This window comes from Zeus faber, assembly GCF_960531495.2.
Source record: "Zeus faber genome assembly, chromosome: 19".
Classification (NCBI taxonomy): domain Eukaryota; kingdom Metazoa; phylum Chordata; class Actinopteri; order Zeiformes; family Zeidae; genus Zeus; species Zeus faber.
In genome coordinates this window covers 4,312,189-4,317,188 of record NC_137206.1, presented here as the reverse complement: position 1 = coordinate 4,317,188, position 5,000 = coordinate 4,312,189, and the positions used below count along the sequence as shown (strand labels likewise).

Genomic DNA, 5,000 nt, shown 5'->3' with positions numbered 1-5,000 from the left:
CAGCAGCACCGCTAGCTCGCCGGCTAATTGGAGTTACACCGCTGGGGACGAGCGCGCACTCTCAGTGTCCGTGCACGAGGTCAGGAGGGCTTTGATGCGGGTGAACACCAGGAAAGCTGCGGGCCCAGACGGCATATCTGGGCGAGTACTGAAGACCTGTGCTAACCAGCTAGCTCCGGTGTTCACCACAATATTCAACATCTCCCTGGCTGAATCAGTGGTCCCATCCTGTTTCAAGAGGTCCACCGTCGTTCCTGTCCCGAAGATCGCCTCTCCAACCTGCCTGAATGACTACCGTCCGGTGGCCCTCACCTCGGTGGTCATGAAGTGTTTCGAGAGGTTGATTAAGGATTATATCTGCGCCTCCCTCCCCCGCCCCTTGGAGGTTGCAGTTCGCGTACCGGCAGAACAGATCCACGGATGACGCGGTCTCCCAGGTACTGCACACCACGCTCACGCACAGAAGGGGGCCTATGTGAGAATGCTGTTCATTGATTATAGTTCAGCTTTCAACACCATAGTTCCCACCAGACTGGCTGTCAAGCTGATGGAGCTAGGATTGAATGGTCCGCTGTGCACCTGGATCCTGGACTTCCTCACAGGCCGCCCCCAGTTGGTCAAGGTGGGGAAGTACATGTCAAGCTCCCTCACCCTGAACACAGGATCCCCCCAGGGCTGCGTCCTCAGCCCCCTACTGTACTCCCTGTACACACATGACTGTGTGGCCAGGTCCAGCTCCAACACCATCATCAAGTTTGCTGACGACACCGTGGTCGTGGGCCTGATCACCGACTGCGATGAGAAGGCCTACCGCGAGGAGGTGGCTGACCTGTCACTCTGGTGCCAGGACAACAGCCTACACCTGAACGTCAGCAAAACCAAGGAGCTGATTGTGGACTTTAGGCGTGGATCACAATCGAGGACGCACGCGCCCTTGTGGATTAATGGGACTTCTGTCGATAGGGTGAGCAGCTTCAGATATCTGGGAGTCCACATCACAGAGGACTTAACATGGACTGTTCACACAGACACTCTGGTGAGAAAGGCGAGGCAGCGTCTCTACCACCTCAGGCAGCTGAGGAAATTCCGGGTCTCGGTGAGGATCCTCAAGTCCTTCTACTCTGGAGCAGTGGAGAGCATCCTGACAGGCAACATCACTGCCTGGTTTGGGAACTGTACTGCCCAGGACAGGCGGGCCCTGCAGAGGGTGGTGCGTTCAGCTGAACGTACCACTGGAACTACCCTCCCCCCCTTGCAGGAGTTATTCACCAGGAGGTGTAGTAGCAGAGCCCGTAGGATCATGAAGGATCCTCATCACCCCAACAACGGACTGTTTCAGCTGCTGCGTCAGGCAAGCGCCTCCGCAGTCACGCAGCGAGAACAGAGACTGAGACAGAGTTTTTTCCCTCAAGCCATTAGAACTGTCAACGCTGACCTCACCAGGGGTCCTAACTGAGCCATGCACTAGGCTCCACTACCTACTGTACTGTATGTAGCATACTGTACCGCATACTGTATCACTGTTCAGGGTTGTTGGTGATGCCGTATTGCTGCGCCGTACTGTTGTATACTGTGCTGTATTATCCCAAACACTACCTCACACTATTCACATTCACATGCCACTTTAATTCACATGCCACTTTAAATGCACATATCTGTATATACATAGCCATATTCCTTCTATCTATTCCATTTTATTTCAATTTATTTTTATTGTATTTTATTCTATATATTTTTTATCTTATTCTATAAGTATTCAACTTACTGTATTACGTTTTAGGAGTCAGTTAGTCGGTCTATTAGAAAGGAATTTTCTACTTTTTATTTTATTTTATTTTTTTATTTTTTCCTAGGACATATTACGTGCTATCACCGGGTGCGTTGCATTACATTTCACTGCATATATGTATGGAAGTATGTATATGTATGTGACAAATAAAAATCTTGAATCTTGAATCTTGAATCTCTCTCTCTCTCTGCCGCCCACCTCTCCCTCTCTCCCTCTCTCTCTCTCTCCCTCTCTCTCTCTCTCTCTCTCTCTCTCTCTCTCCTCTCTCTCTCTCTCTCTCTCTCTCTCTCTCTCTCTCCTCTCTCTCTCTCTCTCTCTCTCTCTCTCTCTCTCCTCTCTCTCTCTCTCTCTCTCTCTCTCTCTGCCGCCCGGCTGTTCACACGCTGTGGAAGGTTGAAAAAAGGAGCTTCATTCACGGCCTTTCAGAGAGGAGTGGACGGACTGAACAGAGACGGGTTTGTTCCGGGATCCCCAGGAGAAACGGAGTCCAGTCGCCGAGGACGAGCATCGTTCGGCGGGAACCTGAGCCCAGAGGGAGGTCTCTTCATCAAAACTACACCCGATTCACCAACCAAATGGAAATATCCACCCCATCAGCGCCTGGAATGTGATTCTTATCAATGAAAGCCAATCAGTATGAGCCCCGGTGGGCAGAGCTCAGTGTCAACAATCAGAGACATCCTTGAAGACATTTCTGAATTATGTGAAAATATTCTGCTGCAGTCTGAGAAGACCTCTGGGAACCGTCCGTCTCCTCTTCTCCACCCGAGTGGAGGTCACTCCTTGTGACTAGAAGTGATGGAGTTGTATCCACACTGGCTGATAATCCATCCAGTCATCCATCCATCCATCCATCAATGCATCGTTGTTTGATTCATAAAGCCGTCAATCCGTCCATCCATCCACCCACTCTGCTCGTCCACCCATCCATCCATCCATCCATCCAGTCATCCATCTATCCATCCAGTCATCCATCCATCCATCCATCCATCCATCCAGTCATCATCCCTCCATCCATCCACCATCCCATCCATCCATCCATCCACCCACCCATCAATCCATCCATCCACCCACCCATCCATCCATCCATACATCCACCCTACCAGCTATCAGCTATCTTTCCATCTGTCCAGCCGTCCATCAACCCACCAACACATCCATCCATCCATCTGATATCCATCAGTCCATCCAGCCAGCCATCTGTCCATCCAACCTCCCCCTCCACCCATTCATTCATCCATCATCTTCCCTTTTTTTCCACCTCTCCTGGAGGAACCCACCCAGACACCAGGAGAACATGAAAACTTGACATGAAGCCCAGGTAGTTCTAGAATCTCGGAAAATCCCAAATGAAACCGTAGTGCCTTTAAGCAGGACAAAGTATGAATGGAGCTTGGGTTACAAAAGAGAAGACAGGATTTGTGAGTTCATCAGGGAGATCTGGATCCATGAGGTCCAGCTCTGAACACACCCCAGGTCTGAATGGAAAGACTGAGTGGAAGGAAAGCCGGAATGGGGAGGACAGAGCATTCGGGTTGTAAAACCTGAGTGGAGCTGCATTTAAAACAGTTTGGCATCAGTGTGTGTGTGTGTGTGTGTATGTGTGTGTGTGTGTGTGTGTGTGTGTGTGTGTGTGTGTGTGTGTGTGTGTGTGTGTGTGTGTGTGTGTGTGTGTGTGTGTGTGTGTGCGTGCGCGCGTGTGCACGCGCGGGAGGTGAGGGGGGTTGTGGGAAATGTGCTTTCCTTTTCAATATGTGGACACACAAACAGTTGTGTTACTGCCAAAGTTTCCGTCGCCGTAGAAAGTTAGTGTTGTATTGGTGATCCATCTGAGAACGGAAGCGATGTTTACCGTGCCTTTAAAAGGTTTACGCACGGAAGTAGTTAGTCTCCAAAACTGTTTTCACATTTCATTTTCTGAAGTGAAAACATATTCGAGGAAGGATTTTGTACAGCAGGTCAGGTAACATTATGGATCAGGAGCTGCGGGTCTGGTGCAGAGACACAGAGACGTCCTGGATGAGAACCAGAAAGCTTCAACCGGGAGGAGGTTTGTCTTTCAGCAGGACGACACTGGAACCAGAGTCCTGACCTTCACCGCCTCCGAAATCCTGCCCCATCACGTTGTTCAACACTAATGGAGACGGCAGACTGTTATGGCTGCCAGGAGGTGAATCAATGAGGTGCGTTCCAGGTTTTGAATTATTATCTCTGAATGGTTTATAATTTGGTTTATTTTTGGGTTAGGGTTAGAAAAGAGTGACTGATTCATAAAGAACACATTTCCAGCCAAATTGTTCAAAATTGCAGGTCATTTATGTGGAAAAGGCTTGGGGGCTGAATTCTCTTTTAATACTAATTTAAAGGTGTTTTTTTTATTATTATATATATTTTTAGAGCACTCCATCAGTCCACAATGCAAAATGAGGCCTAAAGTAGCAGAGAACATGGTTTCAGTAAAATTGTCAATTTACACAAATTGTGGTTGTATCAGGAGAGAAATTCAGGTTCATGTTTGCCTCAAGTTGAATCTCGTCCTCATGTGGAATGACAGATAGAAGCAGTTTTTCTGTGAGAGTAGTGTCCTCCACAACAATACTTTATTTCCTCTGTCTGGTTTACAATCCATCTCTGCCTCTAAATATGAAATAGAAGATATGCGTGATGGAACTTTAGATATGGCACAGCTTTGGGAGATATAGGAGCCAGTTTACTGTCTGGGAGTGGTCCGACTTCCACTGATGGGATTTTAGTTTTGCCTTAATAATTGAAAACAAGGCATTTTATTTATCTCATATTAACGCTTTGGCCCCAAGGGTATAATACAGTCTATTTATTTACTGGACATTTGCAGTTTAATGGTCTTGCTTGCTAATCCAGTTCACATGCAGAAGTAAAGAATATGTTTCAACACAGCAGATCAGTGCGATGAGGGTGATGATGAGAGGAAGGTTCTATGGAAACGAAGGATCAAGCAGTAAAACCATCAAACAGTCCAACGGAACAAACTGACACTGATTGAATGCAAAATAATGGAAGAAGAATTATCATCTATCTTTATATCAACCAATTAAACAGTCAAATCATGTTTTTTTAGTCAGGATATTGACAAAAAGATGTGTATTCCCTCATTAGTTCCCATCAGAGTAGAGTAGGAGTTGATTGAAATAGAGGTAAAGTAGCGGTAGAGATAAACTAGAAGTAGAGGAGA

The 5,000-nt window shown here is 47.4% G+C and overlaps 1 protein-coding gene across 1 annotated transcript in view; it reads right to left on the bottom strand.

The window, feature by feature from the left end:
- dlgap1b (discs, large homolog-associated protein 1b) overlaps window positions 1-5,000 on the bottom strand; it is a gene marked incomplete at its 5' end in the record, with an annotated part of 38,123 nt that overhangs the window by 31,124 nt on the left and 1,999 nt on the right. The gene's annotated exons all lie outside the window — the stretch shown is intronic.